At 56.9% G+C, this 27,525-nt stretch overlaps 1 long non-coding RNA gene across 1 annotated transcript; it reads right to left on the bottom strand.

Annotated features, from left to right (window-relative positions):
• Positions 1 to 13,176: 13,176 nt before the first annotated feature.
• On the bottom strand, positions 13,177 to 15,718 carry LOC146753298 (uncharacterized). Its single transcript, XR_014940210.1, has 4 exons — positions 15,505 to 15,718; positions 15,080 to 15,203; positions 14,070 to 14,171; positions 13,177 to 13,279 (listed from the first exon to the last, which is right to left on the bottom strand). It is a non-coding gene; the product is annotated as an uncharacterized LOC146753298 (long non-coding RNA).
• Between the last annotated feature and the right edge of the window lie 11,807 nt (positions 15,719 to 27,525).

Consider the following 27,525-nt stretch of genomic DNA (forward strand, 5'->3'; position numbering starts at 1 on the left):
ACGTGCTGCCCCACAAGTTCCATTTCCCGCCCCACAAGTGCCACCTCCCGCCCCACAAGTGCTAAATCGTGCCGCACAACTTCCACCTCCCGCCCCACAAGTGCCACCTCCCACCCCACTAATTCCACGTCACACCCCAAATCTTCTTACCGTCTACCCCACAAGTGCCACCTCCTGCCCCAAACCTTCAACCTACTGTCCCACAACTGCCACTTCCCACACAGCAATTGCCACCCCCCGCCCCACAAGTGCCTCCTCCCACCCCACAAGTGCCAACCCTTGCCCCACAAGTGCCAACTCCTGCCCCAAATCATTCACCAACCGCCCCACAAGTGCCACCTCCTGCACCACAAGTGCCACCTTCCGACCCACAATTCCAGCTCCTGACCCACAAGTGCCAGCTCCTGGCCCACAGTTGCCACCTCCTGCCCCACAACTTCCATCTCCCACTCCACAAGTGCCACCTACTGCACAACAAATACCATCTCCTGCCCCATAATGCCATCTCCTGCCCCACAGGTGCCACCTACTGTTCCACATCATCCACCTCCTTCCCCACATCATCCACCTCCTGTTCCACAAATGTCACCTCCTGACCCACAACTTCCACCTCCTGCCCCAAAAGTGCCACCTTCTGCCTCACAAGTGCCACCCCTTGCCCCACAAGTGCCACCCCTTGCCCCACAAGTGCCACATACCACCGCACAATTTCCACCTCTTGTTACACAAGTCCCACCTCCCGCCCAACAACAGCCTCCTCCTGCCCCACAAGTGCCACCTCCTGCCCCACAAGTGCCACCTCCCACCCCACAAGTGCCACGTCCTTCCCAATTGCCACGTCCTGTCCCACAAGTGCCACCTCCTGCCGTACAAGTGCCACCCTCTGCCCCACAATTGCCACTTCTTGCCCCACAATTGCCAATTCTTGCCCCACAACTTCCACCTCCCACCCCATAACTTCCACCTCCCGTCCCACAACTTCCACATCCTGCCCCACAAGTGCCCGATCCTGCCCCAGAAGTACCACCACCTGACCCACAAGTGCCAACTCCTGCCCCACAAGTGCCAATTCCTGCCCTACAAGTGCCAGCTCATTCCCCTGAAGTGCCAGCTCCTGCCCCACAAGTGCCACAGTTTGCTACACCACTGCCACCTCCCCCACCAAATAATCCACCTCCTGCCCCACAAGTGTCACTGACCGCCCAGCTTCCTCCTCCTGACCCACAAGTGCAACATCCTGCCCTACAAGTGCCAGCTCCTGCCCGACAAGAGCCACTTCCTGCCCCACAAGGGCCACCTCCTGCCTTACAATTGCCCATTCCTGCTTCACAAGTGCCAGCTCATGCTTCACAAATGCCAGCTCATGCCCCACATCATCAACTTCCTGCCCCACAAGTGCCACCTCTAACCCCACAAAGACAGCCTCCTGCCCCACATCATCCACCTCCTGCTCCACATGTGCCAATTCCTGCCCCACAAGTGCCAGCTCATGCCCCAAAAATGCCAGCTCCTGCCCCACAAGTGCCACCTCCCGCCAAACAACTGACACCTCCTGCCCCACAAGTGTCACCTCCTGCCCAACAAGTTCCACCTCTTGACCTACAAGTGTCACCTCCTGCCCCATAAGTTTCACCTCTCGCCCAACAAATGCCACCACCTCCCCCAAAAGCGCCACCTCCTGCCCCACAGGTGCCATTTCCTGCCCCACAACATCCACCTCCCACGCACAAGTGCAACCTACCGCCCCACAACTTCCACCTCCTGCCCCACAAGTGCCAACACCTGCCCCACAAGTGCCACCTCCTGCCCCACAAGTGCCACCTGTCACCCTGCAAGTCCAGCTCCTCTCGCCCCACAAGTGCCAGCTCATGCCCCACATCATCAACTTCCTGCCCCACAAGTGCCACCTCCAACCCCACAAAGACCACCTCCTGCCCCACAAATGCCAAATCCTGCCCTGCAACTTCCACCTCCTGCCCCACAAGTGCCAACTCCTGCCCCACATCATCCACCAACCGCCCCACAAGTGTCACCTCCTGCCCCACAACTTCCATCTCCCACTCCACAAGTGCCACCTACTGCACAACAAATACCATCTCCTGCCCCATAAGTGCCACCTCCTGCCCCACAACCGCTACCTCCTGCCTCATATCATTCACCTCCCGCCCCACAATTTCCACCTCCTGCTCAACTAGTGCCACGTGCTGCCCCACAAGTTCCATTTCCCGCCCCACAAGTGCCACCTCCCGCCCCACAAGTGCCGCCTCCAGCCACACAAGTGCTAAATCGTGCCGCACAACTTCCACCTCCCGCCCCACAACTGCCACCTCCCGCCTTAAAAGTGCCACCTCCCGACCCACAAGTGCCTCCTCCTGTCCCACAGTTGTCACCTCCCGCTCCACAAGTTACACCTCACCCCCCACAAGTTCTACCACCCACCCCACAAGTGCCACCTGCAGCCCCAGAAGTGTCAAATCCTGCCACACAACTTCCACATCCAGCCCCACAAGTGCCACCTCCCACCCCACAACTTCCACTTCCCGCCCAACAACAGCCTCCTCCTGCCTTACAAGTGCCTCCTCCTGCCACACAAGTGCCTCCTCCTGCCCCACAAGTGCCTCCTCCTGCCCCACAAGTGCTACCTACTTCCCCACAAGTGCCACATCCTGCCCCACATCATCCACCTCCTGCCTCACAAATGCCTCCTCCTGACCCACAATTGCCACCTGCCGCCCCACAACTTCCACCTCTCGCCCAAGAAGTGCCACAACCCGCCCCACAAATCCAACTCCTGCCCCACAAGTGCCACCTCCCGACCCACAAGTGCCACCTCCCGACCCACAAGTGCCACCTCCCGACCCACGTGTGCCAACTTCTGCCCCACAAGTGCCAGCTCCTGCCCCTCAAGTGTCACCTCTTCCCCACAAGTGCCACCTTCTGCTCCACAAGTGCCACTTCCTGCCGCACAAGTGATACCTCCAGCCCCACAACTGCGACCACCCGCCCCACAACTTCCACCTCCCGCCTCACAAGTGCAAACTCCAGGCCCACAAGTGCCACCTCCAGTTCCACAAGAATTAACCCCTTGCCCCACAAGTGCCACCTCCTGCCCCACAAGTGCCACCTCCCACCCCACAAGTGCCACGTCCTTCCCAATTGCCACGTCCTGTCCCACAAGTGCCACCTCCTGCCGTACAAGTGCCATCCTCTGCCCCACAATTGCCACTTCTTGCCCCACAATTGCCAATTCTTGCCCCACAACTTCCACCTCCCACCCCATAACTTCCACCTCCCGTCCCACAGCTTCCACATCCTGCCCCACAAGTGCCCGATCCTGCCCCAGAAGTACCACCACCTGACCCACAAGTGCCAACTCCTGCCCCACAAGTGCCACCTCGCATCCCGCAAGTGCCACATCCCGCCCCACAAGTTCCACCTCCTGCCTTACAAGTGCCCATTCCTGCTTCACAAGTGCCAGCTCATGCTTCGCAAATGCCAGCTCCTGCCCCACATCATCAACTTCCTGCCCCACAAGTGCCACCTCCAACCCCACAAAGACAGCCTCCTGCCCCATATCATCCACCTCCTGCCCCACAAGTGCCAATTCCTGCCCCACAAGTGCCAGCTCCTGCCCCACAAGTGCCACCTCCTGCCCCACAAAGACCACATCCTGCCCCACAAGTGCCAACTCCTGCCCCACATTTTCCACCTACCACCCCACAAATTCCAACTCCTGCCCCACAAGTGCCACCTCCCACCCCACAAATGCCACCTCCTGCCCTGCAACTTCCACCTCCTGCTCCACAAGTGCCATCTCCTGCCCCACATCGTTCACCTCCCACCCAACAAGTGCCACCTCCCACCCAACAAGTGCCAATTCCTGCCCCACAAGTGCCAGTTCATGCCCCACATCATCCACCTCCTGCTCCACAAGTGCCACCTCCTGCCCCACAACGACCACCTCCTGCCCCACAAGTGCCAATTCCTGCCCTACAAGTGCCAGCTCATTCCCCTGAAGCGCCAGCTCATGCCCCACAAGTACCACAGTTTGACACACCACTGCCACCTCCCCCCCAAATAATCCACCTCCTGCCCCACAAGTGTCACTGACCGCCCAACTTCCTCCTCCTGACGCACAAGTGCAATCTCCTGCCCCACAAGTGCCAGCTCCTGCCCGACAAAAGCCACTTCCTGCCCCACAAGTACCTCTTCCCTCCCAACAAGTTCCAATTTCGGCCCCACAAGTGCCACCTCCTGCCCCACAAGTGCAACCTCCTGCCCCACAAGTGCCACCTTTCGCCCCACAAATGCCACCTCCCGCTCCACAACTTCCACCTCCTGCCCCACAAGTGCCACCTCCCGCCATACAACTGCCACTTCCAGCCCCACAAGTGCCACCTCCCGCCCAACAACTTCAACATCCCACCACACAAGTGCCAACTCCTGCCCGTGTGCCACATCCTGCCCCACAAGTGCCAACTCCTGCCGCACAATTGACAATTCCTGCCCCAAAAGTGACAGCTCATGCTTCACAATTGCCAGCTCCTGCCCCGCATCATCCACCTTCTGCCCCACAAGTGCCACCTCCTACCCCACATCATCCACCTTCTGCTCCACAAGTGCCACCTCCTGCCCCACAAGTACCACATCCCGCCCCACAAGTGCCACCTCCTTCCAAACTAGTGCAACCTCCTGCCCCACAAGTGCCATATCTCACCAGACAATTTTCAGCTCCTGCCCCACAAGTGCTACATCCTGCACCACAACTTCAACCTCCTGCCCAACAAGTGCCACATTCTGCCCCACAAGTGTCACCTCCTGCCCACAAGTGCCACCTTCCGCCCCACATGTGCCAGCTCATGCTTCACAAGTGCCAGCTCCTGCACCACATCATCCACTTCCTGCCCACAAGTGCCAATTCCTGCCCCACAAGTGCCAGCTCCTGCCCCACAAGTGCCGCATCCTGCCCCACAAGAGCCACTTCCTTCACCACAGGTACCCCATCCCATCCCACAAGTTTCAATTCCTGCCATACAAGTGCCATCTCCTTCCCCACAAGTGCCACCTCCTGCCCCACATCATCCACCTCCCACCCCACAAGTGCCACCTCCTGTGGCACAAGTGCCAATTCCAGCCCTAAAAGTGCCAGCTCATGCTTCACAATTGCCAGCTCCTGCCCCACATCAACCACCTCCTGCCCCACAAGTGCCACCTCCTATCCCACATGTGCCAACTCCTGCCCCACAAGTGCCATTTCCTGCACCACATTTGCCAGCTCCTGCCCCACATCATCCACCTCCCACCCCACAAGTGCCACCTCGGGACACACAAGTGCCATCTCCCGCCCCACAAGTGCCATCTCCCGCCCCACAAGTGCCAAATCCTGACGTGCAACTTCCACCTCCTGCTCCACAAGTGCCATCTCCTGCCCCACAAGTGCCACCTCCCGCCACACAAGTGCCACCTCCCGCCCCTCTATAGCCACCTCCTGCCCCACAAGTTACACCTCTTGCCCCACAAGTTACACCTCTTGCCCCACAACGTCGACCCCCGCCCCAAATGTGCTACCACCTGGCCCACAAGTGCCAACTCCTGCCCCACAAGTGCCATTTCCTGCACCACATTTGCCGCGTTCCGCCCCACAAGTGCCGGCTCCTGGCCCACAAGTGCTAACTCTCGCCCCACAACCTCAACCTCCAGCCACACAAGTGCCACCTCCCGCCCCACAAGTGCCACCTCCTGCCCCACAACTGCCACTTCCCACCCAGCAATTGCCACCCCCCGCCCCACAAGTGCCTCCTCCCACCCCACAAGTGCCAACACTTACCCCACAAGTGCCAACTCCTGCCCCAAATCATCCACCAACCGCCCCACAAGTGCCACCTCCTGCACCACAAGTGCCACCTCCCGACCCACAACTTCCAGCTCCCGACCCACAAGTGCCAGCTCCCGGCCCACAATTGCCACCTCCTGCCCCACAACTTCCATCTCCCACTCCACAAGTGCCACCTACTGCACAACAAATACCATCTCCTGCCCCATAAGTGCCATCTCCTGCCCCACAGGTGCCACCTACTGTTCCACATGATCCACCTCCTTCCCCACATCATCCACCTCCTGTTCCACAAATGTCACCTCCTGACCCACAACTTCCACCTCCTGCCCCACAAGTGCCACCTTCTGCCTCACAAGTGCCACCCCTTGCCCCACAAGTGCCACATCCCACCGCACAATTTCCACCTCTTGTTACACAAGTCCCACCTCCCGCCCAACAACAGCCTCCTCCTGCCCCACAAGTGCCACCTCCTGCCCCACAAGTGCCACCTCCCACCCCACAAGTGCCACGTCCTTCCCAATTGCCACGTCCTGTCCCACAAGTGCCACCTCCTGCCGTACAAGTGCCACCCTCTGCCCCACAATTGCCACTTCTTGCCCCACAATTGCCAATTCTTGCCCCACAACTTCCACCTCCCACCCCATAACTTCCACCTCCCATCCCACAGCTTCCACATCCTGCCCCACAAGTGCCCGATCCTGCCCCAGAAGTACCACCACCTGACCCACAAGTGCCAACTCCTGCCCCACAAGTGCCACCTCGCATCCCACAAGTGCCACATCCCGCCCCACAAGTTCCACCTCCTGCCTTACAAGTGCCCATTCCTGCTTCTCAAGTGCCAGCTCATGCTTCGCAAATGCCAGCTCCTGCCCCACATCATCCACCTTCTGCCCCACAAGTGCCAATTCCTGCCCCACAAGTGCCAGCTCATGCCCCACAAGTGCCACCTCGCATCCCGCAAGTGCCACATCCCACCCCACAAATTCCACCTCCTGCCTTACAAGTGCCAATTCCTGCCCTACAAGTGCCAGCTCATTCCCCTGAAGTGCCAGCTCCTGCCCCACAAGTGCCAGTTTGCCACACCACTGCCACCTCCCCCACCAAATAATCCACCTCCTGCCCCACAAGTGTCACTGACCGCCCAGCTTCCTCCTCCTGACACACAAGTGCAACCTCCTGCCCCACAAGTGCCAGCTCCTGCCCGACAAGAGCCACTTCCTGCCCCACAAAAAGGCCACCTCCTGCCTTACAATTGCCCATTCCTGCTTCACAAGTGCCAGCTCATGCTTCACAAATGCCAGCTCATGCCCCACATCATCAACTTCCTGCCCCACAAGTGCCACCTCTAACCCCAAAAAGACAGCCTCCTGCCCCACATCATCCACCTCCTGCCCCACAAGTGCCAATTCCTGCCCCACAAGTGCCAGCTCATGCCCCACAAATGCCACCTCCCGCCAAACAACTGACACCTCCTGCCCCACAAGTGTCACCTCCTGCCCAACAAGTTCCACCTCTTGACCTACAAGTGTCACCTCCTGCCCCATAAGTTTCACCTCTCGCCCAACAAATGCCACCACCTCCCCCAAAAGCGCCACCTCCTGCCCCACAGGTGCCATTTCCTGCCCCACAACATCCACCTCCCACGCACAAGTGCAACCTACCGCCCCACAACTTCCACCTCCTGCCCCACAAGTGCCAACACCTGCCCCACAAGTGCCACCTCCTGCCCCACAAGTGCCACCTCCCGCCCCACAAGTGCCACCTGTCACCCTGCAAGTCCAGCTCCTCTCGCCCAACAAGTGCCAGCTCATGCCCCACATCATCAACTTCCTGCCCCACAAGTGCCACCTCCAACCCCACAAAGACCACCTCCTGCCCCACAAATGCCAAATCCTGCCCTGCAACTTCCACCTCCTGCCCCACAAGTGCCAACTCCTGCCCCACATCATCCACCAACCGCCCCACAAGTGTCACCTCCTGCCCCACAACTTCCAACTCCCACTCCACAAGTGCCACCTACTGCACAACAAATACCACATCATGCCCCATAAGTGCCACCTCCTGCCCCACAACCGCTACCTCCTGCCTCATATCATTCACCTCCCGCCCCACAATTTCCACCTCCTGCTCAACTAGTGCCACGTGCTGCCCCACAAGTTCCATTTCCCGCCCCACAAGTGCCACCTCCCGCCCCACAAGTGCCGCCTCCAGCCACACAAGTGCTAAATCGTGCCGCACAACTTCCACCTCCCGCCCCACAACTGCCACCTCCCGCCTTAAAAGTGCCACCTCCCGACCCACAAGTGCCTCCTCCTGTCCCACAGTTGTCACCTCCCGCTCCACAAGTTACACCTCACCCCCCACAAGTTCTACCACCCACCCCACAAGTGCCACCTGCAGCCCCAGAAGTCAAATCCTGCCACACAACTTCCACATCCAGCCCCACAAGTGCCACCTCCCACCCCACAACTTCCACTTGCCGCCCAACAACAGCCTCCTCCTGCCTTACAAGTGCCTCCTCCTGCCACACAAGTGCCTCCTCCTGCCCCACAAGTGCCACCTCCTGCCCCACAAGTGCTACCTTCTTCCCCACAAGTGCCTCCTCCTGCCCCACAAGTGCCACCTCCCACCCCACAAGTGCCACGTCCTTCCCAATTGCCACGTCCTGTCCCACAAGTGCCACCTCCTGCCGTACAAGTGCCACCCTCTGCCCCACAATTGCCACTTCTTGCCCCACAATTGCCAATTCTTGCCCCACAACTTCCACCTCCCACCCCATAACTTCCACCTCCCGTCCCACAGCTTCCACATCCTGCCCCACAAGTGCCCGATCCTGCCCCAGAAGTACCACCACCTGACCCACAAGTGCCAACTCCTGCCCCACAAGTGCCACCTCGCATCCCGCAAGTGCCACATCCCGCCCCACAAGTTCCACCTCCTGCCTTACAAGTGCCCATTCCTGCTTCACAAGTGCCAGCTCATGCTTCGCAAATGCCAGCTCCTGCCCCACATCATCAACTTCCTGCCCCACAAGTGCCACCTCCAACCCCACAAAGACAGCCTCCTGCCCCACATCATCTACCTCCTGCCCCACAAGTGCCAATTCCTGCCCCACAATTCCCACCTCATGCCCCACAAGTGCCACCTCTTGCCCAACAGGTGCCACCTCCTGTCCCACAAATGCCAAATCCAGCCCTGCAACTTCCATCTCCTGCCCCACAAGTGCCAATTCCTGCCTCACAAGTGCCAGCTCATGCTTCACACATGCCAGCTCCTGCCCCACATCATCCACTTCCTGCTCACATGTGCCACCTCCTGTCCGACAAAGACCACCTCCTGCCCCACATCATCCACCCCCTGCACCACAAGTGCCAATTCCTGCCCTACAAGTGCCAGCTCATTCCCCTGAAGTGCCAGCTCCAGCCCCACAAGTGCCACATTTTGCCACACCACTGCCACCTCCCCCCCCAAATAATCCACCTCCTGCCCCACAAGTGTCACTGACCGCTCAACTTCCTCCTACTGACACACAAGTGCAACCTCCTGCCCCACAAGTGCCACCTCCTGCCCGACAAGAGCCACTTCCTGCCCCACAAGTACCTCTTCCCTCCCAACAAGTTCCAATTTCCGCCCCACAAGTGCCACCTCCTGCCCCACAAGTGCAACCTCCTGCCCCACAAGTGCCACCTTTCACCCCACAAATGCCACCTCCCGCTCCACAACTTCCACCTCCCACCCCACAAGTGCCACCTCCTGCCCAACATCTACCACCTCCCACCCCACAAGTGCCACCTCCCACCCTACAACTTCCACCTCCTGCCCCACAAGTGCCACCTCCTTCCCCACAAGTGCCAGCTGCTGCTCCACATCATCCAACTCCCGCCCCACAAGTGCCACGTCCAGCCCCACAACTTCCGCCTCCTGCCCCAAAAGTGTCAACTCCTGCCCCATAAGTTCCATATCCCGCCCCACAAGTGCCACTACCTGCCCCACTAGTGCCATCTCCATTTCCACAAGTGCCACCTCCCGCCCCACATGTGCCACCTCCTGCCCCACAAGTTCCAACTCTCGCCTAACAAGTGCCACCTCCTGCCCAACATTTACCACCTCCCGCTCCACAAGTGTCACCTCCTGCCCAACAAGTGCCATTTCTTACCCCACAGGTTCCAACTCCTGCCCCACAGGTGCCATTTCCTGCCCCACAAGTACCACCTCCTGTCCCACATTTACCAACTCCTGCCCCACAAGTGCCATTTCCTGCCCCACATCTGGTGCATACCACCCCACAAATTCCACCTCCCGCCACACAAGTGCCACCTCCCGCCTCACAACTTCCACATCCTGCCCCACAAGTGCCACCTCTGGCCCCACAACTTCAACCTCCCGCCACACAAGTGCCAACTCTTGCCCAACGTGTGCCACATCCTGCCTTACAAGTTCCACCTACCACCAAACAAATTCCACCTCCTGCCCCACAAGTGCCACCTCCCGCTTCACAACTTCCACATCCTGCCCTACAAGTGCCACCTCCCGCCATAAAATGCCACCTCCCGTCCCTCTATCACCACCTCCTGCCCCACAAGTTACACCCCCACCCCACAGGTACCACCACCTGCCCCACAAGTACCACCTCCTGCAAACAAATGCCGTTTCTTAAACCACAGGTCCAAACTCCTGCCCCACAGGTGCCATTTCCTGCCCCACAAGTGCCACCTCCTGCCCCACAACTTCAACCTCCCGTCAAACAAGTGCCAACTCCTGCCCAATGTGTGCCACATCCTGCCCCACAAGTGCCAACTCCTGCCCCACAAGTTCTACCTACCACCCAACAAATTCCACTTCCTGCCCCACAAGTACCACCTCCCACCCCACAACTGCCATCTCCTGCTTCATAACTTCCACATCCTGCCCCAGAAGTGCCACCTCCCGCCCCACAAGTGCCAATTCCTGCCCCAAAAGTGCCAGCTCATGCTTCACAATTGCCAGCTCACGTTTCACAACTGCCACCTCCTGCCCCACAAGTGCCACCTCCCGCCCCACAAGTGCCACCTCCCGCCCCACAAGTGCCACCACCTGCCCAACAAGTGCCATTTCTTACCCCACAGGTTCCAACTCCTTCCCCACATGTGCCATTTCCTGCTCCATAAGTGCCACCTCCTGTGCCACATGTGCCAACTCCTGCCCCACAAGTGCCATTTCCTGCCCCACATTAGCCACCTACCACTCCACAAATTCAACCTCTTGCCCCACAAGTGCCAAACCCTGACCCGCAACATCCACCTCCTGCTCCACAATTGCCACCTCCTGCCCCACATCATCCACCTCCCACCCAAGTGCCAACTCCTGCCCCACATCATCCACCTCCTGCCCCACAAGTGCCAATTTCTGCCCCACAAGTGCCAGTTCATGCCCCACAAGTGCCAGTTCATGCACCACAAGTGCCACATTTTGCCACACAACTGCCACCTCCCGCCCCAAATCATCCACCTCCCGCCCCACAAGTGTCATTAACTGCCCAACATCCTCCTCATGACCCACAAGTGCAACCTCCTGCCCCACAAGTGCTACCTCCTCCCATCCACCCCCCACATGTTCTACCTCCTGCCCCACAAGTGCCACCTCCTGTTTTACAAATGCCACCTCCCGACCCACAACTTCAACCTCCAGCCCCACAAGTGCCACAAGCAGCCCCACATCATCCACATCCTGCTCCACAAGTGCCACCTCCCACCCCACTAGTACCAGCTCCCACCCCACAAGTGCCACCTCCTGCCCCACATCATCCACCTCCCGGCCCACAAGTGCCAACTCCTGCCCCACAACTTCCACCTCCCGCTCCACAAGCGCCACCACCAGCCCCACAAGTGCCATCTCCTGCCCCACCAGTTCCACATCCCACACTGCAATGCCAATTCCTGCCCCACATCTTCCACCTCCTGCCCCTCAAGTGCCACCTCCTGCCCCACAAGTGCCACCTCCCTCCACACAAGTGTCCCACCTCCTGCCACACAAGTGCCGCCTCCCACCCCACAAGTGCTATTTCCCGCCTTACAACTTCCACCTCCCGCCCCACAACTTCCACCTCCCGCCCCACAACTTCCACCTCCCGCCCCACAACTTCCACCTCCTGCCCCACACGTGCCTCCTCCTTCCCCCAACTTTTACCTCCCACCTCACAACTTCCACCTCCTGACCCACAAATGCCACCTCCTGTTCCACAAGTGCCATTTCCTGCTCAAGAACTTCCACATCCTACCCCACAAGTGCCACCTCCTGCTTCACAAGTGCCACCCCCTGCCCCACAATCGCCACCCCCTGCCCCACAACTTCCATTTTCCTCCCCACAAGTGCCACCTTGACCTGCTGTCCATGCTCTTTGTAATACACCCCAGTATTCCATCGGCTTTTTTGGCTACAAGGGCACACTGCTGGCTCATGGTCAATCTGTCGTCCACCAGGACACCCAGGTTCCTCTCTTCAGAGCTCCTCTCCAGCAGCTCTTCCCCCAGCCTGTACTGGTGCATGCAATTACTGCTCCCTAGGTGCAAGACTCTACACTTGCTTTTGTTAAACCTCATCCGGTTTCTTACTGCCCAGCTCTCCAGCCTGTCCAGGTCTCGCTGAATGGCAGCACAGCCTTCAGGCGTGTCAGCCAGTCCTCCCAACTTTGTGTCATCACAAACTTGCTGAGGGTGGTCACTATCTCCTCATCAAGGTCGTTGATGAAGATATTGAACAAGACCGGACCCAGCACTGACCCCTGGGGGACGCCGCTAGTTACAGGTCTCCGCCTGGATTCTGCACTGCCAACAACGTCTCTCTGTGCTCTGCCAGTCAGCCACTTCTCAACCCACCTCTCTGTCCACTCATCTATCCCACGCTTGCTCAGCTTGTTATAAGGATGTCCTGGGAGACAGTACCAGATGCCTTGCTGAAATCATGGTAAACTACATCCACCGCCCTATCCAAAACTATCTTGCAGGTTCTTAGTTCTTTACCACTGTTTCCTTTCCCACGCCTTACAACTACAAGCAGCTAGAACAATGTTCTCTGAAGATATCCAGGACAGAAGAGTCCCGGTAGATCAGTATCAAGCCCAGCTCACGGGAGGCCAATGCCCACTGTTTCCTGCCTGATAAACGCAGATCTCTGGCAGCATTCAATTGTCTTCCCTGTACAACCACCCAGCCCCCCTCGTCATCATCAAAACCAGTATCATTTTAAAGTCAATGAATCTTGCCTGTAAAAGCACATCTAGCCTCCTACAGAAATTCATTGGTTTGGGGGACTGAAATTGAGAACACATCTGTAGGCAAACACTCACATCAACTTCCATACGTCTGAATGTGCAGCCCCTCCTCATGCAGTGACCCTCCTTCCACAATTGCAGACGGTTTCATTCCCCACAGCAACTTCACAGTGGCAGAAGGGACGGACACCTCCCTGTAACCAGAAGGAAACAACAAAGGAAAATAAAGGGACGCCCGCAACCTCTCCAGCCTGTCCCGGTCCCTCTGGTTGGCTTCCCTCCCCTACAATATATTGACTGCACTGCTCAGTTTGTATCGTCTGCAAACCTGCCATCATCTATGTCACTGACGAAGGAAGATGCTGAAGAGCAACGGTTTATATGGGTTAATACCTTGGGAGCCCCTCTCTTCAAGGAGCTAGTTCTGCAAGTCTGAGTCCCACAAAGGGTGGTCTCCATAGACGTTCAAATTCGTGCTGCACAACCCTACTTAATTTTCTGTATTCATTTCTGTATTGATCTCATGTGGATCAAAATAACACAGTCAGTATCTGCAACGAGTCTAGGCCGAGCAAAACTTTTGATGGAGGGAGCAAAGAGATCAAGACAAGATGATGTAGTGCAATGCAGTCAAAGCAGCTGGCCAAGCAAAAGCTATGTGCATGCATTTCCAAGCTGAGCACGCACCTGGAGCTGGGACTGTGTCACTCATTGTCAGAAGAATTCCTGAGTACCCTCATAAAGAAAGCTATACACCAGTGTGACTGGAGTCCATTTACACCAATTAGACCTCTTTACATTTTAATAAGCACCATTTACTACTCCAAAGTTGCACTTCCCTTTGCCTTTCCATCTGAAGGGCTTTGAAAAAGTCTCTGAAATAGAAATTCTGTGATTGCTGTAATACACTTGGGTAGGTATCTGGACTTCCATCTTGAGACATCCAGCGCCTTTTACAGAAATAAAGAATACTCAAGGACTTACGCCACCAAATTCCAACTCAGTTTTACACCACTGGTTTTTGATCTGATAGGCAGGAGACAGCGAAAGGCAGCTGCTCAGCAATCCCAGGAAGACAGCTGGGCTCTAGGGAGACAAGAAGGGCAGTAAGGTGACAAACAAAGTGATTATAAGATTTTATTTAACAGCTCTGTATGGGACGATTCAACTACTTCAAGCTCCAGCAAGCTGCTAGAGACTGATAAAGCAAGACACCTCAGCGACCTCAAAAGCTGACAGCCTTTCAAAAGATAAACTGAACATACCATCTCAAAAAGCATACAATCAATCCATAGAAGTTAATCCAGCAAGCAGTCCTATGGTCAAATTGTGTGCTGCCAGTAAAGCCTTTTCATGAGCATTAAGAACATTTCTGGTTAGAGAGTTATCACAACATGGGCAGAAAATACCTAGGAGAATAGGAAAAAGAAAAAAGCAACCTACCCTTACCCTTACCCTACCCTTATCCAACTCCTCTCCCACATTTAGAATTGAAACAAGTTCAAATGCCATAAAAAATTGGGGGAATAAAACCATCTGGTATTTCCCAGGCAAACCACCAAGACCACAGAACCACAGAATAGCCCAAGTTGTAAAGGAACCACGAGGATTATCAAGTCCAACCCGATGCTCCAGGAAGGACAACCTAAACTCAAACGGCCTTTAAGCTGCAGCAGCTCAGGGCCAGGCCCACAGCCTCAGGGAGCATGTTCCATGACCGCTGGTATCAGACACAGCAAGCACAGGGAGCAGGCAGGTAGTCACAGCAAAGCAGCAAGCAAAGCCCAATTTCTCAGAGGGGGCCTGCTAACAGAAAGACCAGACACTGTCCTCCCAAAAAAACTCCACCATTTTGACAGCCAAAACAGAAACTACATTTTCGGTTCTCATGACTCTTCCCTGTGCTCCCAAATAAATAGTTTCGTGACATCCTCTATCACACTGCAACTGCTCAGAAGTAATAATCAAAATTATATCACTCATAAGAAACTCACTTTTGCATGGTGGTAACGAGAGTCCATTCCCATTGTGTCCCTCCGTGTTATGAACACTGCAATTGGCCTTCTGACAGCCTCCTGAATGAATCCACCAAAAGCAAGGAAGCACCCTGCCCTTACTCTGAAGAGAGAAAGAAAGCAAGGTTCATGGAAACAGGCACACAAGGCTCGCAACCAGACACGGTGCTCCAGGCTCCTGATCATGCCAGAGATAGGACTACCACAGTGCCAAAACATGATTTACCACTAAAGGAAACATCTGGGAGCACATTCACAACTTCAGCACAAGCTGTAACGGCTCAGCATATTTAGCTTCCGTATCATACAGCTGGAGAACGAGATACTCCCAAGCATCAGTCAGCAAGCAGTTGGATGAGCCAGCCCTTTGGTTTTAATGATGACTGCCACCTTTGACACCTTACCAGAAGATACTTCCATTTATTAGCCTGGACTTCGTTTCTTCCATCAGCAGCTGCTCCTAAACTGCCCTTGATTCATACAGCGATACCATCGACTTCTAGCACGAGCTGACCTGCAAGACAGAGAAAAGAAAGCAGGATGACAACAAACACAGACGTAGCATCCTTTAATTATCTTGAACAACAGCAACAACAAAAACAGGAGATAAGTGCTGCTGTGGATGCACCCCAGTTTATAAAGAAATGGAAAACCAGCCCGGCCTCAGCAGCCCAACCTCCCACCCCATACGTTCCACCTTCCGCCCCACAAGTGCCACCTCACGCCCCACAACTTCCACATCCCGCCCCACAAGTGCCACCACCTGACACACAAGTGCCAACTCCTGCCCCACTAATGCAACTACCTGCCCCACAAGTGCCAACTCGCGCCCCACAAATGCCAACTCCTGCCCCACAAGTTCTACCTCCTGCCTTACAAGTGCCACCCCCTGCCTCACAGCTTCCACCTCCCGCCCCACAAATGCCACCTCCTGCCCTACAAGTGCCACCTCAGGCCCCACAAGTGCCCACTCCCGCTCCACAAGTGCCACGTCCTGCCCCACAAGTGCCACGTCCTGCCCCACAAGGGCCAAATCCTGCCACGCAACTTCCACCTCCTGCCCCACATCATCCACCTCCCACCCCACAAGTGCCACCTCCTGTGGCAAAAGTGCCAATTCCAGCCCTAAAAGTGCCAGCTCATGCTTCACAATTGCCAGCTCCTGCCCCACATCATCCACCTCCTGCCCCACATGTGCCACCTCCTATCCCACATGTGCCAACTCCTGCCCCACAAGTGCCATTTTCTGCACCACATTTGCCACCTCCTGCCCCACAAGTGCCACCTCCTTCCCCACAAGTGCCACCTCCCGCCCCACAAGTTTAACCTCCAGACACTCAAGTGCCACGTCCTGCCCCACAAGTGCCATCTCCCGCCCCACAAGTGCCAAATCCTGACGCGCAACTTCCACCTCCTGCTCCACAAGTGCCATCTCCTGCCCCACAAGTGCCACCTCCCGCCCCTCTATGGCCACCTCCTGCCCCACATGTTACACCTCTTGCCCCACAAGTTACACCTCTTGCCCCACAACGTCGACCCCCACCCCACATGTGCCACCACCTGCCCCACAAGTGCCAACTCCTGCCCCACAAGTGCCGGCTCCTGCCCCACAAGTGTTACCTCTCGCCCCACAGCTTAAACCTCCAGCCACACAAGTGCCAACTCCTGCCCAACAAGTGCCACCTCCCGCCCCACTACTTCCACGTCACACCCCAAATCTTCTTACCTTCCACCCCACAAGTGCCACCTCCTGCCCCAAACCTTCAACCTACTGCCCCACAACTGCCACTTCCCACCCAGCAATTGCCACCCCCCGCCCCACAAGTGCCTCCTCCCACCCCACAAGTGCCAACCCTTACCCCACAAGTGCCAACTCCTGCCCCACATCATCCACCAACCGCCCCACAAGTGCCACCTCCTGCACCACAAGTGCCACCTCCCGCCCCACAACTTCCAGCTCCCGCCCAAATAGTGCCAGCTCCCAGCCCACAGTTGCCACCTCCTGCCCCACAACTTCCATCTCCCACTCCACAAGTGCCACCTACTGCACAACAAATACCATCTCCTGCCCCATAAGTACCACCTCCTGCCCCACAACCGCTACCTCCTGCCTCATATCATTCACCTCCCGCCCCACAATTTCCACCTCCTGCTCAACTAGTGCCACGTGCTGCCCCACAAGTTCCATTTCCCGACCCACAAGTGCCACCTCCCGCCCCACAAGTGCCGCCTCCAGCCACACAAGTGCTAAATCGTGCCGCACAACTTCCACCTCCCGCCCCACAACTGCCACCTCCCGCCTTAAAAGTTCCACCTCCCGACCCACAAGTGCCTCCTCCTGTCCCACAGTTGTCACCTCCCGCTCCACAAGTTACACCTCACCCCCCACAAGTTCTACCACCCACCCCACAAGTGCCACCTGCAGCCCCAGAAGTGTCAAATCCTGCCACACAACTTCCACATCCAGCCCCACAAGTGCCACCTCCCACCCCACAACTTCCACTTCCCGCCCAACAACAGCCTCCTCCTGCCACACAAGTGCCACCTCCTGCCCCACAAGTGCTACCTACTTCCCCACAAGTGCAACGTCCTGCCGCACAAGTGCCACCTCCTGCCCCACATCATCCACCTCCTGCCTCACAAATGCCTCCTCCTGACCCACAATTGCCACCTGCCGCCCCACAACTTTCACCTCACGCCCCACAAGTGCCACCTACCGACCCACATGTGCCACAACCCGCCCCACAAATCCAACTCCTGATCCACAAGTGCCACCTCCCGACCCACATGTGCCAACTTCTGCCCCACAAGTGCCAGCTCCTGCCCCTCAAGTGTCACCTCTTCCCCACAAGTGCCACCTTCTGCTCCACAAGTGCCACTTCCTGCCCCACTAGTGCCACCTCCCGCCCCACAAGTGCCACCACCCTCCCCACAACATCAACCTCCTTCCCCAAAACATCCACCTCCCGCCCCACAGGTGTCATCATCTGCCCCACAACTGCCACATCCCGCCCCACAAGTGCCACCTCCTCCCCCACAAGTGCCACCTCCCGCCCCTCAAGTGCCACACACAGCCCCACAAGTGCCGCCCCCAGCCCCGCAACTGCCACCCCTTGCCCCACAATTTCCACCTCCCACCCCACAATTTTTACCTCCCGCCCCACAAGTGCCATCTCCTGCCCCACAGGTGCCACCTACTGTTCCACATCATCCACCTCCTTCCCCACATCATCCACCTCCTGTTCCACAAATGTCACCTCCTGACCCACAACTTCCACATCCTGCCCCACAAGTGCCACCTCTTGCCCCACATAATCCACGTCCTGCTCCAAAATTGCCACCTCCTGCCCCACAAGTGCCACCTCCCACCCAACAAGTGCCACCTCCAGCCCCACCAGTTCCACCGCCCGCCCCACAAGTGCCACTACGTGACCCACAATTGCCACCTCCCGTCTCACAATTGCAACTCTCGCCCAACAAGTGCCAACTCCTGCCCCACAATTGCCACCACCCCCCCAACAAGTGCCACCTCCCGCCCCACAAGTACCACATCCCACCCCACAAGTGCAACCTCCTGCCCCACAAGTGCCAACTCTCGCCCCACAAGTGCCAACTCCTGCCCCACAACATCCACCTCACGCTCCAAAAGTGCCACCTCCTGCCCCACAAGTGCTACTTCCTGCCTTACAAGTGCCACTTCCCGCTGCACAAGTGACACCTCCAGCCCCACAGCTGCCACAACCCGCCCCACAACTTCCACATCCCGCCTCACAACTGCAAGCTCCTGCCCCACAATTGCCACCTCCTACCACACAAGTGCCAACTCCTGCCCCACAAGTGCCACCTCATGTCCCTCAATTTTCACCTTATGCCCCAAAAGTGCCACCTCCCGCCCAACAAGTGCAACATCTCGCCCCACTAGTGCCACGTCCCGGCCCAAAATTGCTACCTCCTGCCCCACATCATCCACCTCCTGTTCCACAAATGTCACCTCCTGACCCACAACTTCCACCTCCTGCCCCACAAGTGCCACCTTCTGCCTCACAAGTGCCACCCCTTGCCCCACAAGTGCCACATCCCACCGCACAATTTCCACCTCTTGTTACACAAGTCCCACCTCCCGCCCAACAACAGCCTCCTCCTGCCCCACAAGTGCCACCTCCTGCCCCACAAGTGCCACCTCCCACCCCACAAGTGCCACGTCCTTCCCAATTGCCACGTCCTGTCCCACAAGTGCCACCTCCTGCCGTACAAGTGCCACCCTCTGCCCCACAATTGCCACTTCTTGCCCCACAATTGCCAATTCTTGCCCCACAACTTCCACCTCCCACCCCATAACTTCCACCTCCCGTCCCACAGCTTCCACATCCTGCCCCACAAGTGCCCGATCCTGCCCCAGAAGTACCACCACCTGACCCACAAGTGCCAACTCCTGCCCCACAAGTGCCACCTCGCATCCCGCAAGTGCCACATCCCGCCCCACAAGTTCCACCTCCTGCCCCACAAGTGCCAATTCCTGCCCCACAAGTGCCAGCTCATGCCCCACAAGTGCCACCTCCTGCCCCACAAGTGCCACCTCCTGCCTCACAAGTGCCAACTCCTGCCTCACAAGTGCCAACTCCTGCCCCACATGTTCCACCTACCACCCCACAAATTCCAACTCCTGCCCCACAAGTGCCAGCTCCTGCCCGACAAGAGCCACTTCCTGCCCCACAAGTACCTCTTCCCTCCCAACAAGTTCCAATTTCCGCCCCACAAGTGCCACCTTTTGCCCCACAAATGCAACCTCCTGCCCCACAAGTGCCACATTTCACCCCACAAATGCCACCTCCCGCTCCACAACTTCCACCTCCTGCCCCACAAGTGCCAGCTGCTGCTCCACATCATCCAACTCCCGCCCCACAAGTGCCATGTCCAGCCCCACAACATCTGCCTCCTGCCCCAAAAGTGTCAACTCCTGCCCCATAAGTTCCATATCCCGCCCCACAAGTGCCACCTCCCACCCCACAAGTGCCACCTCCTGCCCCACAAGTTCCAACTCTCGTCTAACAAGTGTTACCTCCTGCCCAACATTTACCACCTCCCGCTCCACAAGTGCCACCTCCTGCCCAACAAGTGCCATTTCTTACCCCACATGTTCCAACTCCTGCCCCACAGGTGCCATTTCCTGCCCCACAAGTACCACCTCCTGTCCCACATTTACCAACTCCTGCCCCACAAGTACCATTTCCTGCCCCACATCTGTTGCATACCAGCCCACAAATTCCACCTCCCGCCACACAAGTGCCACCTCCCGCTTCACAACTTCCACATCCTGCCCTACAAGTGCCACCTCCCGCCATAAAATGCCACCTCCCGTCCCTCTATCACCACCTCCTGCCCCACAAGTTACACCCCCACCCCACAGGTACCACCACCTGCCCCACAAGTACCACCTCCTGCAAAACAATGCCATTTCTTAAACCACAGGTCCAAACTCCTGCCCCACAAGTGCCACCTCCTGTCTCACATTGCAACCTCCCGCCCCACAACTTCCACAACCTGCCCCACAAGTGCCACCTCCCGTCACTCAACTTCCAACTCCCGCCCCACAAGTGCCACCTCCCGCCCTACAACTTCCACCTCCCGCACCACAACTTCCACCTCCTGCCTCACAAGTTCCACATTCTCCCGCCCCACAACTTCCAACTCCTGGCCCACAAGTGCGACCTCCTGCCCTACCATTACCACCTCCTGCCCCACAATTTCCACCTCCTGCCCCACAAGTGCCACAACCTGCTCCACAATTTCAACGTCCTGCCTTACAAGTGCCACATTCTGCCCCACAAGTGTAGGCTCCTGCTCCACAAGTGCCACCTCCCGAACCACAACCTCAACCTCTGGCCCCACAGTCCCACCACCCGCCCCACAAGTGCCACCTTCTGTTCCACAACTTACACCTCCTGCCCCACAAGGTATAACTCCTGCCCCACAAGTGTTGCATTTTGCCCCACAAGTGCCACCTCCCGCCTCACAAGTGCCACCTCCCAACCCACAAGTGCCAACTCCTGCTTCGCAACTTCCATCTCCTGCTCCACAAGTGCCACCTCGAACTGCACAATTGCCACCTCCTTCCCCATATCAACCACCTCCCATCCAACAAGTGCCACCTCCTGCCCCACAAGTGCCAATTCCTGCCCCACAAGTGCCAGCTCATGCTTCGCAAGTGCCAGCTCCAGCCCCTCATCATCCACCTCCTGCTCCACAAGTGCCACCTCCTGCCCCACAAGTGCCACCTCCTGCCCCACATCATCCACCCCCTGCGCCACAAGTGCCAATTCCTGCCCTACAAGTGCCAGCTCATTCCCCTGAAGTGCCAGCTCCTGCCCCACAAGTGTCACTGACCGCCCAACTTCCTCCTCCTGACACAAAACTGCAACCTCCTGCCCCACAAGTGCCACCTCCCGCCCCACAACTTCCACCCCCTCCCCTCAAGTTACATCTCCTGCCCCACAAGTGCCAACACCTGACCCACAAGTGCCACCTCCTGCCCCACAACTTTACATTCCGCTCCACAATTTCCACCTCCTGTCTTACAAGTTCCACTTCCTGCCCCACAAGTGCCAGCTCAGGCTTCACAAGTGCCAGCTCCTGCACCACATCATCCACTTCCCGCCCCACAAGTGCCACCTCCTGCCCAACAATTGCCATTTCTTACCCCACAGGTTCCAACTCCTGCCCCACAGGTGCCAACTCATGCCCCACAAGTACCACCTCCTGTCCCACATGTGCCAACTCCTGCCCCACAAGTGCCATTTCCTGCCCCACAACTTCCACCTCCCGCCCCAGAAGTGCCAGTTCCTGTCCCACAAGTGCCACCTACCACGCCACAAATTCCACCTCCTGCCCCACAATTTCCACCTCCTGCCCCACAATGACCACCTCCTGCCCCACATCATCCACCTCCTGCCCCACAAGTGCCAATTCCTGCCCTACAAGTGCCAGCTCATTCCCCTGAACTGCCAGCTCCTGCCCCGCAAGTGCCACATTTTGCCACACCACTGCCACCTCCCCCCCCAAATAATCCACCTCCTGCCCCACAAGTGTCACTGACCGCAACTTCCTCCTCATGACCCACAAGTGCAACCTCCTGCCCCACAACTTCAACATCCCGCCACACAAGTGCCGACTCCTGCCCAACGTGTGCCACATCCTGCCCCACAAGTGCCAACTCCTGCCCCACATCGTCCACCTCCCACCCAACAAGTGCCACCTCCTGCCCCACAAGTGCCAATTCCTTCCCCACATGTGCCAGCTCATGCCCCACAAGTGCCAGGTCCTGTCCCACATCATCCACCTTCTGCCCCACAAGTGCCACCTCCTGCCCCACAACGACCACCTCCTGCCCCACATCATCCACCCACTGCACCACAAGTGCCAATTCATGCCCTACAAGTGCCAGCTCACTCCCCTGAAGTGCCAGCTCCTGCCCCACAATGCCACCTCCTGTCCCACATGTGCTAACTCCTGCCCCACAAGTGCCATTTTCTGCCCCACAACTTCTACCTCACGGCCCACAGGAGCCAGTTCCAGCCCCACAAATGCCACCTCCCGCCCCACAACTTCAACATCCCGCCACACAAGTGCCACATCCTGCCCCACAAGTGCCAAATCCTGTTCTGCAACTTCCAACTCCTGCTCCACAAGTGCCACCTCCTGCCCCACATCATCTACCTCCCACCCCACAAGTGCCACCTCCTGCCCCACAGGTTACATCTCTCGCCCCACAAGTGCCACCTCCTGCCTCACAACTTCAAACTCCCACCACAACAATTTCCACCTCCTGTCTTACAAGTTCCACTTCCGCCCCACAAGTGCCACCTCCAGCCCCATAAGTGCCTAATCATGCCCCACAACATCCACCTGTGCCCTACAAATTTCCGGCTCCACATCATCCAACTCCAGCCCCACAAGCGCCACCTCCTGCACAAAAAGATCCACCTCAAGCCCCACAGGTGCCACCTCCCGCCCCACAACTTCCACCTCCTGCCCCACAATTGCCACTTCCTGCCCCATAAGTGCCACCTCCTGCCCAACAATTGTGGCCACATGACAAACAAGTTCCACTTCCGCCCCACAAGTGCCACCTCCTGCCCAGCAAGTGCCATTTCTTACCCCACAGGTTCCAAATCCTACCCCACTGGTGCCATTTCCTGCCCCACAAGTGCCATTTCCCCCCCCCACATGTGCCAACTCCTGCCTTACAAGTTTCACCTCCCACCCCACAAATTCCACCTCCCACCCCACAAGTTCCACCTCCTGCCCCAAAAGTGCCAATTCCTGCTTCACAAGTGCCAGCTCATGCTTCACAAATGCCAGCTCCTGCCCCACATCATCAACTTCCTGCCCCACAAGTGCCACCTCTAACCCCACAAAGACAGCCTCCTGCCCCACATCATCCACCTCCTGCCCCACAAGTGCCAATTCCTGCCCCACAAGTGCCAGCTCATGCCCCACAAGTGCCAGCTCATGCCCCACAAGTGCCACCTCCTGCCCTACAAGTGCCACCTCCTGCCCCACATCATCCACCTCCTCCCCCACAAGTGACAATACCTGTTCCACAAGTGCCACCTCCCGCCCCACAACTTCAACATCCCGCCACACAAGTGCCGACTCCTGGCAACGTGTGCCACATCCTGCCCCACAAGTGCCAGCTCCTGCCCCACATGTTCCACCTACCACCCCACAAATTCCACCTCATGCCCCACAAGTGCCAACTCCCAACCCACAAATGCCAAATCCTGCAATGCAACTTCCACCTCCTGCTCCACAAGTGCCACCTCCTGCCCCACATCGTCCACCTCCCACCCAACAAGTGCCACCACCTGCCCCACAAGTGCCAATTCCTGCCCCACATGTGCCACCTCATGCTTCACAAGTGCCAGCTCCTGCACTACGTCATCCACTTCCTGCTCACAAGTGCCACCTCCTGACCGACAAAGACATCCTCCTGCCCCATAAGTGCCAATTCCTGCCCCACAAGAGCCACTTCCTGCCCCACAAGTACCTCTTCCCTCCCAACAAGTTCCAATTTCCGCCCAACAAGTACCACCTCCTTCTGCACAAGTTCCACCTCCTGCCCTAAAAGCTCCATTTCCTGCCCCACAAGTGCCACCTCCCGCCCCACAAGTGCCACCTCCTGCCCTACAACTTCCACCTCCTGGCCCACAAGTGCCACCTACCGCCCTACAACTGCCAAACCCTGCCCCAAAACTTCCACCTCCTGCCCAACAATTTCCAACTCGTGCCCCACAATTGCCGCCTCCTGCCACACAAATGCCACCTTCTGCCTCAAAATGCCACCTCCTGCCCAACAACTCCAACCTCCCGCCCCACAAGTACCACCTCCTGCTCCACAAGTTCCACCTCCTGCCCCATAAGTTCCACCTTACGCCCCACAAGTGCCATCTCCTGCCCCAAAAGCTCAATTTCCTGCCCAATGTATTCCTATGGGTACCTATGGGTTTCAATGTGGTCCCTATGTGCCTCTATGGGGTCTCTTATGGGTCTCAGCGAGGTCCCTATGTGTCTCTATGGGTCTCACTGTCCCCCACTGAAATCCATGGGGTCCCTATGTGTCCCATTGTCCCCCTATTGGTCCCAGTGTCAGCCTATGGGTCACAATGTGTCCCTATGTGTCCCAATGTCCCTCCTATGTGTTGCTAAGTGTATCCATGGGGTCTCTTACGAGTATCTCTGGGCCAAAATATCTACCTATTGGTATCCATAGGTTACATTACGTCCCTATGTGCCTCTATGGGGTCTCTTAAGGGTTACAGCGAAGTCCCTATGTGTCTCTATGGGTCTCACTGTCCCCCACTATGTTCCATGGGGTCCCTATGTGTCCCAATATACCCCTATGGGTCCCAGTGTCTCCCTATGGGTCACTATTTGTTCCTAAGTGCCGAATGTCCCAACTATTTGTCCCAATGGCCCACTTTGGGGTTTCTATGGGGACTCTTATTGGTATCTCTGGGCCCAAATGTCTTCCTATGGGTATCTATGGGTTTCAATGAGGTCCCTATGTGCCTCTATGGGGTCTCTTATGGGTATCAGTGGAGCCCCTATGTGTCTCTACGGGTCTCACTGTTCCCCACTGTAATCCATGGGGTCCCTCTGTGTCCCAATGTCCACACTATGGGTTGCTATGTACCTCTATGGGGTCTCTATGTGGTCTCTTATGGGTATTTCTGGGCCCAAATGTCTTCCTATGGGTATCTATGGGTTTCAATGTGGTCCCTATGTGCCTCTATGGGTCTCACTGTCCCCCACCTTAATCCATGGGGTCTCTATGTGTCCCAATGTCCCCCTATGGGTCCCAGTGTCTCCCTATGGGCCACTTTGTGTCCCTATGTGTCCCAATGTCCCCCCTATGGGTTGCTATGTGCCTCTTTGTGTTCTCTATGGGGCTCTATGGGGTGCCTATGGAGCTCTATGGAGTACTATGGGGCGTTCTGAGGTTTCTATGGGGTGTCTATGGAACGCTATGGTGTGTCTATGTGGCAAAATGAGTTTCTATGGGTGGCTATGGGAGATCTATGGGGCACAATGGGTTACCTATGGGGCTCTATGGGATGTCTATGGGGCTCTATGGCGCGGCTATATATCCTTATGTGGGGTCTATGTGGCACTATGTTGTGCTATGGGGTGCTGTGAAGCACTATGGGGTGCTATGGGGCTCTATGGCGCGGCTATATATCCTTATGTGGGGTCTATGTGGCACTATGTTGTGCTATGGTGTGCTGTGGGGCACAATGGAGTGTCTATGAGGCTCCATGGGCTGCTATGGGGCACTATGGAGTAGCTATGGGGTGCTTTGGGGTCTCTTTGGGCCCCTATGGGTCACTATGGGGTGTCTATGGGGCTCTATGGGTTGGCTATGTGGTGCTGTAGTGTGGCTATGGGGTGCTTTGGTGTATCCTTGGGTTCCTATGGGGCGCTATGGGTGACTATGGGGTGCTATGGTTTGCTATGGGGCTCTATGCGAAAGAATGGGGTCTCTATGGGGCGCTATGAGGTCCCTATGGGGCTCTCTGGGGAGTCTATGGGGTGTTTTTGGAGATCTATGGGTTGTCTGTGGGGCTCTATGGGATCTGCATGGGGTCTGTATGGGGTTCAGTGGGTCTCTATGGGGCTCTATGGGGTGTCTACAGGCACTATGGGGCGATATGGGGTGTCTATGTGGTTCAATTGGGTTCTATGGTGTGGCTGTAGGGCCTTATGTGGTGTCTATGGGGCACTGTGGGCTGCTATGGGGTGCTTTGGGGAACTATGGGATGAAATGGGGTGCTGTGGGGCACAATGTAGTGTCTATGAGGCTCCATGGGCTGCTATGGGGCACTATGGAGTAGCTATGGGGTGCTATGGGGTCTCTTTGGGCCCCTATGGGTCACTATGGGGTGTCTATGGGGCTCTATGGGGTATCTTTGTGTTCCTATGGGGCGCTATGGGTGACTATGGGGTCGCTATGGGTTTCTTTGAGGCACTATGGGTCTCAATGGGGTCTCTATGGGTCTCAATTTATCCTTATGGCTCCCAATGACTGTCTATGGGTCTCTATGTGTCCCTATGGGTCCCAGTGTCTCTCTATGGGTCCCAATGTCTTCCTCTGGATCTCTAGGGGTCCCTATGGGTCCCAGTGTCTCTCTATGTCCCCCTGTCTAGGTGGTAACTATAGAGATGGTAACAAAGATGGTAACAAATGTACAGAGGTTCTAAGCGAGAGAGAAACTCACCAGTGGTGATGCCTTCGCTGAGGAAGCTGGGGCGGTCTTCACTGCAGAGCGATGTCCAAGAGATGCTGCCTCACAGAATCACAGAATTCTCAAGGTTGGAAAAGGGCTGCCAGCTTTTGTAGGAGAATAGCATGGGAGACAGTTGTGAAGGCTTTGCTGAAGTCCAAGTAGAGCACATCAACAGCCTTTCTTTCTTTCCTTCATCCATCAGATGGGTCACAGGATCGTAGAAGGAGATCAGATTGGTCAAGCAGGAGCTGCCCTTCACGAACCCATGCTGGCTAGGTCTGATCTCCTGCTCATCCCACACCTGCCGCATCTGTCATCTCCCTCAAGACAATTCGTTCCATTCCCTTCCCTGGCACCGAGGTCAGGCTAACAGGCCTGGAGTTGCCCGGATCCTCCTGACAACCTTGCTTGGAAATGGGAGTCACGTTGGCAAGCCTCCAGTCTTCTGGGACCTCACCCGGTAACAGGGAGCTCGGAAAGATAATGGAAAGCGGCTCGAGTGAGGGTCAGCCCTTAAATGAGGTCTCAGAGGAGGTGGAGTCGAGCTCCAGCCCTCCCGGGAGCACAGCTCCATTACTCTCACCTGTGCTCCCGCAGCTGACCCCACACTTGCCTCAGCTGATTAATCTGAGGTTCAGGCTG

Source organism: Coturnix japonica, unplaced genomic scaffold (assembly GCF_054131305.1).
Source record: "Coturnix japonica strain WE unplaced genomic scaffold, WE-NBRP24 Scf039, whole genome shotgun sequence".
Taxonomy (NCBI): domain Eukaryota; kingdom Metazoa; phylum Chordata; class Aves; order Galliformes; family Phasianidae; genus Coturnix; species Coturnix japonica.